General features: G+C 33.5%; 1 pseudogene; it reads right to left on the reverse strand.

Annotated features, from left to right (window-relative positions):
* The window catches only part of LOC136835832 (diuretic hormone receptor-like), a 192,675-nt pseudogene that overhangs the window by 26,161 nt on the left and 149,014 nt on the right, over positions 1-17,500 (reverse strand).

Consider the following 17,500-nt stretch of genomic DNA (forward strand, 5'->3'; position numbering starts at 1 on the left):
TATTTTTTATTTATGTTCTCGTTATATTGATTACAATAACAATAATAATTCTGTTTATCTATTTTCTCGTTCTGTTCCTTCTAATGAAAACAATACCCAAAGATGGGTTGTTTCTTGCACGCATTTAACAACTGGTAAGATCGCCTTCTTCAAAATTCTCTCAGCGCAATAATGAAAATACAAAACCTTTTGGGGTCAAACTTTTATCTTGAAGGGCCTAACTTCAGCCAAATATAGAAAGGACGCCTTTAAAAGAAAGGGGGACTTTCAGCAAAGAAAAAACACGACGACAATCAAAACTTACCCCATCCTATAACGGTGTAGATCCGGAGTTTGATCTTTTCCACGGAGAATGTTTTCACGACCAGCATGTAGAGGTAAAATCCTGTCAAAGAAAAAATGAAAAATGCTCACTTTAATCCTTTGTGAAGCTCTCGTGAAGAACAAACAAAAAAGGGGACGGGTTGCCGCGCCAGACTGATGGACAAAGAGCCAGACAGAGAGGAGAAGTTCACTGATAAGTTAGTAATAAATATATGATTTTATACTCAACCACAAAACTGTTTGTTGAACTTTGACCCGTTGAAGATTGGGTCAGGTTCGGATATTGGTGACAAGAGAAGATGCGAGGAGTAGTACATTAGACTCTTTATGATAAACACAAGTTGTGATCGGTGATGTTCGATGCAACCATAACATTCAGTGCTACTTGAATCAAATACTGAGATTTACTATACTTAGAATAAAATGTGAAAATTGTTGAATGCGTTATCTTTCTTTGTCGACACACTCTATTATTCAGAATTTGAAGTCATTAACGAAATAGGAAATAAAGAAATGAAACAGCGTATTTCGTAAAGTGCAGTATTAAAATGTTCCTTTTTCATTAAGGTCAGAATAATCCATCAGCTATCATGCTTTCTGAACTAATATTATTCATATACAGTACGATATGTAACTGTGCAACTATGTTACTTAGAATTCAGAGAAATGGTTCAGATATTCTCTTTTTCCCTGTTGAGCGCATCAACTCTTTCACAACAGTGTTTTCCATATTAGCGTTTTGATCTTGCATATAAAACGTTAATAAACTAAATCATAAGAATGTTCGAACATTGTCACTTTCAGTAAAATTGATAATCAAGTACCGAAATACATTTCACGCCCCTTTATCATGAAAGTAAGAAGCTATTCTCTGTGAAATCTTGACGGATGTTCATACTCGAATATTACAAATCTGAAAAGTGTCATTTAGTCACTAATTTACTAAATCTGAAAAATGGCATGTAATCACTAAATACCGAATCTCTCAAAGTGCCATTTAGTCACTGAAGTCTCTCACAGTCTCAAAGTGCCATTTAATCACTAAATGCCATATCAGAAAACTGTCATTTAGTCACTTATTTACCAGATCTCATAAATGCCATTTAGTCGGTAAATGCCAAATCCAAAAATTGTCATTTAGTCACTAATTTACCAAATTTCAAAAATTTATCTCAATTTAAGAAAATTTTACTAAATGCCAAATTTCAAGTGTTATTTAGTCACTAAAATATCAAATCTCAAAAATACTAGTCAATAAATGCCAAATTTGAAAAAGTGACATTTAGTCACTAAATGCCAAATCTGAAAAGTGTCATTTAGTTACTAATTTACCAAATCTCATAGTTACCATTTAGTCCCTAATTTACCAAATCTCAAAAATTCCATTTAGTCACTAATTTACCAAATCTCAAAAATTCCATTTAGTCACAAATTTACCAAATCTCAGAGTTACCATATAGTCCCTAATTTACCAAATCTCAAAAATTCCATTTAGTCACTAATATACCTAATCTCAAAAGTTCCATTTAGTCCCTAATTTACCAAATCTCAAAAATTCCATTTAGTCACTAATTTACCAAATCTCAAAAATGCCTCTGAGCTATTGTTTTGAAGTTGTCTAAAATTATTTCTCAACTGAGGTGCGTTAGTGTATGTATATATTTTTCATCTATTTCTTTGTTATTTTCGTCTGTACTTGTACTCGAGGTTTCTTGAATTACTTCTTTTCCTCTTTTATTACGTAGGAATGCTCGGTCCTGGATGAGATTGTAATCAAATTAATGGCCTATTTGGTTTGTACGGCATAGAAAATAATAATAAATGTAGGGTAAAAAAAAACACCAAGTGTTCTAGGAAATCTATGGGTAAAATCAAATTGTAAAATTACTCGTTAAAGGGAAGAAATTGAAAAAAGAAACCGAAACGCATATTGTAATCACTCTCTCTCTCTCTCTCTCTCTCTCTCTCTCTCTCTCTCTCTCTCTCTCTCTCTCTCTCTGACATAAAAAAGAAAATACCATTCATCAGAGTACCGTCAGGGGGCACTTCATCCCGTCCGGTTCCATTGACGAAGAGTTGTTTACACTGGGCTTCCACAAGCCATCAAAGCTCTTGGATCGATCGAAAGGGACACGTTGAAGATGTTTGGCCTGGGTTTAATTCTCCCCTTTTATACACTGCGGAGAGGAGGGTTTCCGGGTCTGGCTATTTAAGCATTTTTTTTTTTTTTTTCAAAAATTCTTCCAGAATGATGTAGCACTAGTGTGGTGTTTCTTCCCTTAAGCCTAGAGAATTTATTGATATTTTTGTTCATAAAGAGGACATATTGGAATAGACAGACAGAAAATACAATTAAGGTTTGACTCTTCCTTTTGTATCAAATGATTTAAGGGAGGTCATTATCACCATTTAACTATATTAGAGTTGTCCTACAAGTCTATATTCATCATTCACCATAATCTTCTGTAAGTTCTCGATTATTTATTTATAATGCTATTCATAAAAAAAATACATACTTTTTTTTATTTAGAGGAAATGTATTCGCCATTTTCAGTAACTGAATTACTTGAAGAAACGTAGCACCTAATTTATACCTGATACATGCATCTTGACACATCAGTCTGCTGTATTAATTTCTTTTATTCATAATAAATTTCCGTGTTATATGGAAATCCACTTTCTTCAATAAATATCATCTGAATCCCATGATAAATGACATGTTAAATAAGTTTTCCTCATAGTAACCTACCGAGATATATTACAAAGATAATTTGTAATTTTCCTTTATTCGTCTCTTTATACCTTTAAAGGGGGAACTGTTTCCTTTAAAATAACCAGTTGAATAAGAAAAATTTTTTTTCTGCATCATCGTCTTGATGTTCAGTGAAGAGTGGGATTTATGTCTTTGTTTTTCACTGGATTGTGCTCAAAGAGAAATTTACATCCTTTTCCCTATTGTGTTAATGTTTTTTTTTCTTTTTGCTCAGCCGCCAGAGTGGTTGAACTGCATTAGCCATAAACTTCATTCTTAGAATATACATTTCTCGTCGTTAAAAGCAGCAGGAGAATTTCAGATTAATTTCTTTGGTAGAGGCTTAATGGATGCCATACATCCTCTCGCTGACCTGAATCATAATTTTATCATTTCCACTCCATCTTGAGACTCGGAGCTTAGGAAGAGATGGTCGAAACCTTAGGCACCATCAAAAAGAATTTAGGGAAACTTTCAAGAGGATTCCACTGTGGAATTACTGAAATTTTTTAACAAAATATGTATATATATGTATGTATACATAATATACATACACATACAGTATATATACATGCATGTATGTGTGTATGTGGGGATGGGGTACGCTCATTTAGAAACTCACTGTACTGTACGTCTGTTAACTTCATCAGTGATCTTGGGCTTTGCACTTGGTAGTGATTCTCCCCTGGTGGACAGCAACGAAGGCAGAAAAGGTACCCGCTTGCCGATCCTTTGCTTGTATTTTTAGACGAGGTTTTATCTCAGTGCTCATATATATATATATATATATATATATATATATATATATATATATATATATATATATATATATATATATATATATATAATTATATATGAATTTTAATCATCTACCCCCTTAACATATTTTATATTGAAAAGCATTGAGCAACAATTATCGTTCAGTGTCCAAGTCACTGTAGCACTGGAATAACTTACATACCTCGGGAATTATAACTGTTATGTGCCTCACACCCGTGGGGTTCGAACCGCCATGCTGCCTGGTTTAGAAACAACTGTGTTTAGTGACTTTTGACCACTAAGTCATCAAGAGTGATATAAGCTAATATCGGCTTTCCTGTACAAATACCTGTCAAATTCAGGTTTTGGACTGTGAATGGGTATCAACCAAAAGTTACCAGCCAGCTGTCTTGGTGATAGTTTCTGGGGCATAACTTTAATTTGACAGGCATATATACAACAGAGTCAGTATCAGGTTATACCTCTCTTGATGGCCCTGTGGTCAAAAGACACTACATGTTTCTAAAACAGACGACAGTTCAAATCCCACCGGTAATGAGGCACTTGCCGTTGTGGAGGTTATTCCTAAGGTATGGAGAATTGGGTATTCCTAAGGTATGGAGAATTGGGTATGAAACAATATTATGACTTAATGCTTGTGAATATAAAGAATTTCACGGTGTACGGGATATAATTCATATGAGCCACGTGTTACAAACTTACCGATCAACTGTCACTATTCCCACCAAAAGATTAACTGTACCAACTCACAGAACTTGACATATCACAGTTGATAATAGCATAATTAATCATTCTCGTAAACACAAAAAAATATGCATGTAAATCTATACACATACATATATATGTATATATTTATATATGTATTATACATGTGTGTATTTGTGATTATTATTAATTATGCTATTTTCAATAGTGATATGTCAAGTTCTATGGCTTGGTGCAGTTAATTTTTTGGATGTAATTGTTCTTGACAAGCATATACTATATTTGTCAGTTGGTTATTCATATAAAGTCCTTTGTAAGTTAAGCTAGCCGTTATGTTGCGTTTTTTGTAACCAGGCCTATATGCTTCAAATTATTTTTTTTTAATATCTTGAAATTGACAGATTCTTTCCATTGTTGCACGTGGCAGTGTCCACATTTTGTGTTTTTTATTCTGTCCGGGAGTAATGCCTGAATTGTTTTTTCCCAATATTTGTATTCATGGCCCATTTCTGCATATTTATTTAAGTCAGACCTGCTTTGAAAGTCAAACTGAAAAATTTTGATAAACCTCGTCCAAGCAGAGACACTACGAGTTAATTCATTTTATTTTGCGTAACTTTTCCGCAATTCTGACACCGGTCACATCTTGCTGTGTGAGAGTGACATTGTTGTTAACGCTGGGTTCTGTATCATCAAATTAATATGAGACCGAGACCGCAACAGAGTTGCATACGCAGCGTAATTCTATGTCGGGCGCTTCTAGATAACATATGCCCTTGCTGAAAAGCACGCAGTTAAAACCGAAATAAAAGACTGATCAACAGTGCTGTATGTATATATATATATATATATATATATATATATATATATATATATATATATATATATAGATAGATAGATAGATAGATAGATAGATGTAGGTAGATATATGATATATAAATATATATGTAAAAAGTGTATGTGTATATATATAATTATATATATATATATATATATATATATATATATATATATACAACAGTGTATATATACGGCATATATCTACCTATCTATCTATCCAAGTATATATATATATATATATATATATATATATATATATATATATATATATATATGTGTGTGTGTGTGTGTGTGTTGTGTGTGTGTGTTTGTGTGTGTGTGTGGGTGTGTGAGGGGAAAACAGATGGTGACATTTCCTTAGCGTAGTGGCTGAAGAGAGACACAGTAAGGCGATTAAGGTAATATATGTGGCTGGTGTTATTTACCTCATATATTCCCAACGGGTAGCCTACATGTGATGGGTCTACTTCAGCCTTATTCTAGGTTACTTAGTTCGGAAGGGATTTAATTAAAGGAACTGGAAGAAACCATCCTTAATACGGTTTAGGACGTTATTCAGTCCTTTACTCTAATTGCCCTTTTATATGGGTGAAAGACAGCTTAGCCACTAAAATGTGCTAATGATTCTCTCTCTCTCTCTCTCTCTCTCTCTCTCTCTCTCTCTCTCTCTCTCTCTCTCTCTCTCTCTCCTCTCTCTCTCAGAAAAAAAATCTTTTCCTTTTCGTCAAGTAGTTTCGAACATGTATATACTTTGATATGTCTGCTAAGTTACTAGTAGTTCAAATTTACCTTTTAATAATATATTTTGGTTAGTCTCAGAAAATTTTATATATATATATATAAATTTTATATATATATATATATATATATATATATATATATATATATATATATATATATATATATATATATATATATATATATATATATAAATTGTAGTCAAGGGCAGGAATACTCTGGAGATTCACACTTCCTTTATTGTTTCTACGTTTCGTGATTCATAATCACATCATCAGGAATTTATGGAAAATTAAATAAATTAATAAAAGTACTGAACGGCTAAAACTGAATTACGTTAAAACATTAGTCACTAAAAATCTATAAAGGCTGTTCAAAATTACATACACAAGAGCACACTTAAATACATACACACAAAGCTTAAAATAACGTTACACACGGACACATATGGTTACACAAGAGCACATTAAAAATAGCAAAATCACAAAACCCTCAAAATAAAAAAAGAATAAAAAATTTGTCTAATTTTAAGAAAATTCTTTTTTTTTTCCTCTTTCCAATAACAGAGAAACAAACAAAGACAGTAATATACTTATAAAAAAAAAAGGCAGAAGACGCTCACCTTACAATGCAAACGGAAAGAACCACACTAACAGTAAAAGAAAATATATACAGAAAAACAAAACAAAAGATCAGAGGTACAAATAGTAATGACCTATGGCAAAACAATGGAATTGAGGTAGTTTGCGTGTTTAATGAGGGAACCCGTAGTTTAATGTTTAAAGACTCAAGTATCTGCAGTTTCTGTTGGTTCTGTGCCTGGCCAATAACTTTAAAATCATCATAATTTATCTGTGTTTTGCACTTGGTGGCATGATTTCTTATGGAGGATAGCTCTGGATTGGAGAGTCGGCATCCAGTTCTATAGCTCACCCCCTTATGAGAGTCGGCTCTGACCCTGAGAAGCCGCCTGGTGGATCAACATATGTTCCCAGACTACATCTGGGACAAGTATATTCATAAACAACGCAGACGACATCAAAGGGCAGAGCCGATCTTTAAACCCGAAGAATGAGCCGATTGTCTTCGGATTTTTTCGGGATGAGTTTGATGTCAATGGCCCCAAAGTACCTCTGAACGATCTAATGAAATCCCTTCTAAAACTATCATCATTTGAAAAATGGGAAAACGGCGTATATAGGGAGTTTAGGGACATTAAAATTTACTGTAGGGCTGAATGATTTGTTTAGTAGTCTGGAAAGAATTCTATAGAATGTTTTGTGTGGAAAGCAATTATTGTTAAAGTATTGTTGCAGGAAAAGGATTTCTTCATGTATATGTATATATATATATATATATATATACATATGTATACATACTGTGTATGTATATATACACATATACATATACTGTATATATAAATATATATATATACATATATATGTGTATATGTGTATGTATATGTGTGTATATGTATATATATATATATATATATATATATATATATATATATATATATATATATATATATATATATATATATATATATATATCATGGGCACATGAAGTGCAGTGATTAGAACGTACGCTTCAAAAACGGAAGAGTATAATGCGTTCCTGTTAAAATAGATTAGCTGCCTTTAATCCACTGCTCGTTAGTCGACAGCAATGGGTCACAGTATGGGGGTTGGGGGGAAGGCATAGGGCAGGTGATCTCATCCCAAAAGTGTACCATAGACCGAAAGTGCCTCTATTTTGTGGAAAAGTTATTAGGAATGTATGTATATATATATATATATATATATATATATATATATATATATATATATATATATATATAGTATATATATGTATAGTACAGTATATATATATAGTTATATATATATATTTATATGTTATTGTATGCATATGTGTAAATATATGTATATATACATGTATATATATATATATAATAATATATGTGTGTGTGTGTGGACGTGGGTTGATATTTCTAAGTTCAAGAACCTGCATTCGACGGTAATATGTACGGCAGAGTCTGTATCAACTTATTACCTCTCTTAACAGCCGAAAGTCGTCGATCCGTGCGGACGGCGTTCGAATCCTCCAGGTGCCGAATCGTTTATCAATTATAATTCCTCTATGGTGATATTCCCGAGGTAGAGCGAATTGGATATTAAACGACACTTGTAGTGTAATGTTTGCGTGTGTGTGTGTATATATATATATATATATATATATATATATATATATATATATATATATATATATATATATATATGTATATATATGTATGTATATATATATATCATGAATTTTGTCACATACACTTGTGACATTTTTATATTCATAATATTAATATCGCGAACATAAAAAATGATACGCGAGCATGTGACAAAAATTCATAATTATCCAAGTGTTACAAACTTGCATTTAGCTTTCATGGCCGAGGTGGGTTGATATCGATTCTAAACACAGACTTTTGTACAGACAAAGGCGATATCAGTGTCTCAGTAGTCTGAGTCACTATCTGTCTAGTGTAAGTTATGCATAAAGTATAAGGAACTGAGATTAAACGATATTTGTGGTCTAATATTCATGATATGTATATATATATATATATATATATATATATATATATATATATATATATATATATTATATGTATATATATATATATATATATATATATATATATATATATATATATATATATATATATATTATATGCGTGTTTTTATCATCATACTTATGTACGGATATATATGCAAAAACTGTACATTCTTTTAGTGCAGTTTTTATCAGTATGCAGTTTAATTCAACGTTTCTAATGCAGGAGACTCTTAGGTCAAGTCAGTATTTCAAGAGACAGCACCGGAGTATTAGTATTGTACGAATCAACAAGGAAAAGCATTGCAGGTATACACTGTTAAGATTTAACAATAGTCTTTTACGTGAATAAAAATAACTCTTTATGGAGCTTTCTGCTGAAACCTGGTAACACTAAAAAGAGAAATGTGAAAAGTTTAAATTAGAAATTGTAGCGCAAAAGGTGATAATAGGCTTCCGAACCCATTGGGCTATTTACGAGTGTTTATGCTGCAGCTTGATCATTTTCCCGTCGCGAGGTTGTTCTGAGAAAGTAACTACAGAAGAACGCCCTTGCCACCTCCACTGTATCATTACTGTGTCACGATGTTTGTTTGGCTAGCCTGGGAAATGGAAATATCCAAAGGAAATGCTTTCGTGCAAGATTGCGTAATTTTCTTCATTACTTGTTCTTTGGTTTGTTGGATGATTATTGCATTATATTGTATCGTCAAAACAGCGGTGGTCATTGACACTGAAGAAACGTATTTACTAAAATATAAAGTTCTATATAATTTATTTAAAACATTTTACAGATAGCACCCTGTTCGTCACACAGACGTATAAATAAGCTATTTAAAAACCTGTTTTATTGTCAACTATGATATACCTGTATAATTGGCTTCAATATTCTTTACTTAAAGTGAAACTTAAGCTATTTAAAAATCTGTATTTTGTCAATTATATTATGCCGGTGTAATTGGCCTCAAGTATTCGCTCACTCTAATTAGTTACTTATGATCATTGCGGTTGAATTCCATTGGCAGTTTCTCAAACCCTTCAGTGCAACGAGTCAACTCGGTACAGACTACTAGCAGCGATTAGATTAAATGCTTTGTTTTCACGAACCGCTTTCCACCAGACTTTTGCTTCTGATAATGTAGCTTTGATGTTGTTGGAACCTGTATATAGTTTCATCGGAATAGTCCTTGCTTTGATGTATATTGAAATTGCTGTATTCTCATAAAATTCCATTTGCCTTGAGGAACGCAATAATGTATTAAAAGCAATCCACTATTTTCACTTTTTTATTGATACTTATAATATTGCTTCTTTACATTTCGATGCCTCGTTGGTCATGAAAACAAGGTTTGTTGAAAAAGATACAGTAATAGATGTCAGTAACCCTCATTATGGATGAAGAACAGGAATAACTCTGTACAAAAATCCCTGAATTTGTTTTACAGAAATTCTCCTGTTTATTGTGGGTTTAACTTTTAATGAAATTCTTGATTGCATGTATATCAAGAAATAAGAGTTGCTAATGTGCACCTTTTTTTTGCGTCAATTCAAATTGCTTTTTTTTTAAACTCATCTAATCTAATTTATTCCCAATTTTTAAAAAAATGGAAATTGCGCTGTTAGAGAAGAACTTAATCGCGGCAGCTGCAAGAATCCAAAGAACGTCAGGATGATAGACTTTCGACTCGAGAGCTGTCTATTGACAAAGACTGACTTAAAATGCGAATTTTGGATTGCGTAAGACGACCCCAATGTGAACCCAAAGGCTTAAATGATTAGGACAGATCAGTCGCGACCCCGCCTTCGTGCAGAGTTTTCTGATCTCGTCTTCTCTCGTTTTATTCGTTTCTTGCGTATCAGATCCGGACGTGGAGGAGGAAAAGTGGCAAAGATTCCTTTTAAAAATTTCCTTGAGAGGAAAAATACGACAGCCATGACAGATGACTCATGGAGATTGCGATAGGAAGCGATTCGTAAAGGATTTTTCTGTCAGGACTGACGCAGAAGCTGGTTTGCCGCTTCCTTCTGGGTTAAGCCCCGCCCTTTTTCGTTCCCTTTGATTCCTAATTTGTCCGGGTCTGGACTGTGTATGGGCGTTTCATTCGCTGTCCCGTTCATCCAAGCTTATAAAAATTGCTTTTGATTACACTGATAACAAGATTTAAGTGCCCGGGAAGTGGCGTTTTCACAGCATAAGCGGGCCAGAGTTCAGAGCTTGATCTGGGCAGCCATACCTATTTTGTCTTCTTAATTTGAAAGAAAAAATTAAAGGCATAAAAAGTAGTGATCAGTTCTCGCTCTCATCCGCAGCTGAGCAAGGAAATATTGATAAAAAGTCGAAGTGAAATTTTTAGGTATAAAATCCATTATCGCGCATTAGTCTTTGACAAATGGAATCTGATTGTGCATTCAATGAATTCGTGAAAGCGGGTGGCAATATCGTAGGCTGAAATAATTATGTGATGCAGTGGACGAAAACGATAAAGGGAAACTTCAAACATCATCAAAAAGTAGCTCAAACCACAAAAGAGATTATACAAAATAACCTGGTGAAAGGAACTACGGGGAAAAAAGAAAGGCAAGAAAATAAATGGAGGAAGATACATAATTCTCTTGAATCCAGTAACTCCATATCACTATTGACGTAACAGAAATTATTTGGCTTGGTTGAAAAAATGCCATATATATATATATATATATATATATATATATATATATATATATATATATATATATATATATATATATATATATATATATATATATATATATATATATATATATATATATATATATATATATACATCCCTCCTCAGCGCAAGTTAAGAAGAAAGTTATAAAGACCAAGATATATTATCATTATCCTCCATTCGTCGCTATATATTGCCTGGAAAAATTTAACTCAGAAAAGAAGTTACTTTGGAACAGGGCAAGAACGATCTTACCCTCCTCTCTCTCTCTCTCTCTCTCTCTCTCTCTCTCTCTCTCTCTCTCTCTCTCTCTCTCTCTCTCTCTCTCTCCAGAATGAATCTGCCTGGCAGTGTAAGACTGGGGAAACCTTAAGAAGAAACCTTTCGGTTCATTCATTAAAGAAAGCAAGAAAACTTCCAATAATTAAATAATTAAAGAAAGGACTGATTTTGGAGTTATGTACGCCATGGTAAATATAACGAAAGTAAAATTAGCATCCTAACTCAAATAACAGCCTCTTATACTAGATTTTTTGTCGACAACACTTTCTTCATAATTATCAGGTGAAATCTAGTGGTGTCATTTTTTTCCGGTTGTTTGATCATAGGTATTAATGTGGATTGTAAATGTCAGGGAAGGTTAATGACCTTACCTGCTGACGAAAATTCGCCATTAGATGGCAAGCATGTAATATTTGGGAAAGAGAAAACTAACTCATTATTCAGTCTCGCTTTTCTGTTAAACGATTATACGAGCAATTCTTGTAATGTAAAATGAACAAGACCAACCATTTATCAAAAAGCGGTCGAAATTGGTTTGTTAAATTTTAAAAGCTTATAAAGCAGATTAAAATACTATATCATTTAACCTAATACTATATAAAAAACATATTGGGGGTGGAATTTTCCATCGAAAAGGAAAATGAAATGATTGATGATTGTTGATTAATGAATTCTTGTAACGTCAGTGAATTGTGGAAATGTCAAGATGCTCATTATTGAATTGCAGAAATGTCAGGATGTACATTAATGAATTATAGACAAGTTGAGATGTTCATCCTCGTAGGGGGTTAGTGCCGTCAGTGCACCTCACTGGGTGCACTGTAGGCATTACTAAAGGTTCTTTGCAGCGTCCCTTCGGCCCCTAGCTGCAACTCCTTTCATTCCTTTGGCTCTACCCCCATTCATATTATCTTTCTCCCATCTTGCTATCCACCCTCTCTTAAAAATTATTTCATAGTGCAAATGCGAGGTTTTCCTCCTGTTACACCTCTCAAACTACCTTCTCTCAATTTCTCTTCCAGCGCTGAATGACCCCATAAGTCCCAGTGCTTGGCCTTTGGCCTAAACTCTATGTTCCATTCCATTCGAAGATGTTCATTGATGAAATATAAAAAAGTTTAGATGTTCATTAATGTATTATAGAAATGTAAAGATGTTCATTAATGAATTATAAAGAAGGTGAGATATTCATTAATGAATTCAGGAAACGTTTCTTCGTGGGAAATTCTGAAAAGGTTAGGCATCCCGTGAATTCTTAACTCTAAATCTTCAGCCGTTCCAGTGGAGAGCGTGGGTGATATTAACCCGCCTACGTGTTTTCTGGAGTGTGTGGGCGACGAACACGTCAGATTTACGAGCATTTCTTTAAAATGTGTGCTCACGTTGCCTAGACAGAATGGCTGTCATATTTTAAAGGGGTTTCGTTTTAGCTGCGTTTATTAATCTTTGCTCCATCCACATTGTTTTCCATAGATAAGCATCTTTCTAGGGGAGGGACATCTCATAATGAGGATTGAAGTTGTTGCTTTAATTGTCTCCATCATGCAGGCAGGGAATAACAGACGTTAGTCATCATTGCTGTGCCAACACATGTAAAGTGAAATAACCACTAAGGCCGATCATTATTCTATGAAAATGTTATTAAAGAAATATTATCATGTGAAGTGTTTGCCTTTTTGGATGAACCAGCCTGTTGAGTTGCTGTGATAAAACAGTCAAAAGTAATCCTGCATTCTTTAGCTTATTGTTCAGGTCATGTGTCAAAACTCAACAAGGGGTCCTCTGCGCTGTTCTTATTGATTTTGTTGTCAGCATCTGCTGATCGGTCTCCTCCCGTCTCTGTTAGGTGTTCAGAGTCAGGTAGAACACACCAGATCACCATACCCTTACCACACCTTGCCACATTTACAAGCTGCCATAGAGTAAGGGCCCGTGCTGGATATAGCCAGCTTTAATTTTAAAATAATAATTAGGTCTTCTCCCACCTGGATGACCGGCTTCTTTAAGTTTCAGTTTTATGCCATATAGATGGATGCAAGGTGTTTAGGGCCAGATCCGGGCAGTGGTGCTTGGTAGGCCATCGAGCATCTTTCATAAAGAGACAGTCTTTCTGGGAGACCTATGTAGAGTTAGACATAAGGCTCAGTGGCCGCCTTAGACTGGTGCTGCTACTGTTATTATGTATCTTCTGAAGGGATGCTGATGAGAAATTCAGTCACGTGACCACAGCAGGAACGCAACATTTCATAGGAACCTGTGCAAGTGGAATCACGGGTTCCGATGCAGTGTTACGGCCTTGATATGGTCACGTGACTGAATTTCAGAGGGGTTCGTGTATCAGTTAAGGGGAAAGCTTGTAGATTATATTTTACCTCTTATTTCGTTGTAGTTTCGTTCTCATGTTCACTGCAGTTATGTTGGTGTGCAGTTTTACATTTTATTGAAGTTGGTATTGTAGTTTTTTGTTACTGCTTATTCAGCTTTCGTTTCTAGGAATTCTTTATATTTCTTCTTATTCATCATCTCTTTACATTTCCCAGTTTCATTTCGTTTGAGTTTATACTTTCCCATTTTCTTTCACTTGACTGTTTCTACGTTTCACGGTGGCAACTCCCCGCTGCGGTTCTAACTTTGTTTCTGTGTTACTATACTGATACAGTCGCAAGTGTTGTAAATTGTCTTGGGGAAAGGGTTCTTTTTGTTGCTGTTGGCCATACTTATACCAGTTAAGATTCTTCTTGGTCCACTTTAGGGGGAATTTTCTCCTTTCATTACCGTTTGGATTTTAAAGCTTTGTTTAGCTTATTTCTCTTGTTCCTTTTGTTAAGGTCATGTTTAGAAACCCAAAGAGAGGTCCTTTACGCTGTTCTTGTTGATTTTGTTATCAGCATCTGCTGATCGCCTCCTCCCGTCTCTGTAAGCTGTTCAAAGTCCGAAGGTCCACACCAGGTTCCCACGTTCACAAGCGGCCATAGGTTAAGGGCCCGTGCTGGCATATGGCCAGCTTTAATCTTGAAAGAATAAGGTCTTCTGCCACTTGGCCGTCCGGCTTCTTGAATTTTCGTTTTCATGCTAAATGGATGGAGGCAAGGTGTATTTTCTGGATCCAACTTTGAGGGAAATTTCTGTCTTAATTACCTTTTAGATTTTAAGGTTTTCTTTAGAACAAGCAATAAAATAAATGCCCGGAAAGCTAAAGCAAAGAGGTTATTTTGGTTTTTTCTGCATATATATATATATATATATATATATATATATATATATATATATATATATATATATATATATATATGTATTATATATATAGAGTATATATAAGATATATTATAGATATATATATATATATATATATATATATATATATATATATATATATATTTTATTATTATTTATTATATGTTAGAGTAAGATTCTTTAGATATATGTATGTCAAATATATATATAATATATATATATAAATATTATATATATATATATTGTTAATTTTTAAGTTACGTTTCTTTCGTGTCATCAAAATTTGAAATAAGTATTTTGTAATTCCATTTTGTTATTTTATGGTATTTACTGAATAAAAGAAATTTTTTTCATTTTTCATGTTGAATAAAACTGATTGCGAAATAGATCCCTCTTCTTTTATATTCTGTGGTAAGTTTTTGCACGGAAATTTAAATATCAAGTTAAAAACTCCAAATTTCTTTCCTGTATTTATACACGTTTTCTATTTTCCCATGTGAAATATTGCGTAAATGGAACACGGCCTTTATCAGTTTTATTCTTCTTACCACTTCACTACCTTCCTATTCCATCTCATGAAATACATACACAAACGCAGGGGCGTGGATACATACAAGTGTATGTATGTATGTTTGTTTATATATCTGCGTATGTGCGTGAAATCTATCAGGCCACATTCACCATATCAGTGGAGGTATAACGGAAATACAATAAAAACTTAACATTTCGATTTCTAGATATCCGCTGACAATCTCGAAATATTCAACTATGAATATGGTAATACATTTTTCTTTTCCCGCTTCGAGCTTCGTATTTATGTCGGGGAGTGGCATGTGATGCGTATTTCAACCGTTATACAACAACGAAGTTGTCAATCGTATCGATGAGATAAACAGTTAATATATCCCCGCATTCTTTTAATATTGTATACGTATATATGTATGTATATATATGCGTGTGTGTATGTGTGTATATTATATTATGTATATGTATATATGTATGTATATATATATATGTATGTATGTGTGTATATTATATATATATATATATATATATATATATATATATATATATATATATATATATATATATATATATATATATATATATATTTACGTTACATTTACATACAAATTCCTGTTCATCTTTTCCAACTAGTTATAAAGGGTATGAGTTTGCGAGTTCGTGTAATAAAGGAAGTAAACGGCTGTATTACTAAGATAAGCAACATCTGAAACCCAGCTATAATTCAGTCTTGGATGAAAGTGATTTATGCATAAAAAATCATTTGAGATGGAAATCTGGAGAGTGAACTCCACCCTCTCCCAACGATTGTTACATGGTGCAATTGCGAGGTTTTTCTCCTGTTACACCTTTCAAACCTCCTTTACTCTCAATTTCCCTTTCAGTCTCTGGCCTAAATTTAATATTCCAGTCCAATAATCAGATATTCACTTTTGAAAGCTAGATCAGCTCTGACTTTCCCTAAGACTTTTCTAATAAAAAAATCCACAAAACTCGCTCTTTTTAATTTTGATTTTTAGGTTTACTTTGTGTCTAGAATACATTCTCCAGTTATGTTATTTCCATGGTTTACACTTATGTTTTGTTAAGACTAAACCCAATGAAAATTCTCATATATTTTTCCTTCGCAAAAATATATCAACATAATCGTTGTCTCTCGTCGAATTTTCGAAATCTTGAGATGATAACCCTAAAGATCTTACTGAGGAAATTGCCTAGTAATCCGATCAGTGAGACACCAGTTATTTACTATTCATTACCCGATTTATTAAGTTTTTTTTGGTACGTCTCTGGTTTCTAGTTCCGTCTCAAGTCAGTTTCATTATGTTCACTTTGCGTTTTAGTTCCTTCACCTACCGTAACATCTAGCACAGCGTAATAAGGAGGAAAACTCTCCTGAATAAATATACACGGAAAATATATATAAAAATTTTAAGAAGTAATATGTTACGCCTAACTGATTTTCCAAAGAAGAAAACAGGTCTCGAGAACATGTCTTTCGGGTGAATAAAGAAAAAGAAAATAAACGCATGAGAGGAAAAGATGAAAGAATTCTGAAGAGATGGCAAAGAAGACGAGGAGAGGGGAAACATAAATTATTCAGAAGAGGAAAGTGGAGAAACAGCTTGTGCTCTCAAAGAAACATGTTTGATTTAAGATCCCAGGTGAAACTCTTATATTATGCATTAATAGAGATGGACGGCGAAGGATACTCAGGGTTCTGGGAAATGCTGGATGTTACGATAATTTTGAAGAGCATGTTATTGTAGGATCTGCCTGAGGTCGAGATGAATTCGCTTAGACTATCCTGTCAGAACACGGATCGATGTGCTCTGGATCTAGGAGTTGTTAGGAATTTCGTGATGAGGTACTAGTAAATTAAAGGATTTTTGTAAATAAACATATAAACCAAACGATTTACAGAGCTACAAAATTCAGGTAACAGTAACAACAAACAGTAAGGAAATTAAAGCATGTTTAAAGATAAATGATGAATTAATAATTTCCTGAGAAGCAGAATTCA

This window comes from Macrobrachium rosenbergii, chromosome 55 (genome assembly GCF_040412425.1).
Source record: "Macrobrachium rosenbergii isolate ZJJX-2024 chromosome 55, ASM4041242v1, whole genome shotgun sequence".
In the NCBI taxonomy this organism is placed as follows: Eukaryota; Metazoa; Arthropoda; class Malacostraca; order Decapoda; family Palaemonidae; genus Macrobrachium; species Macrobrachium rosenbergii.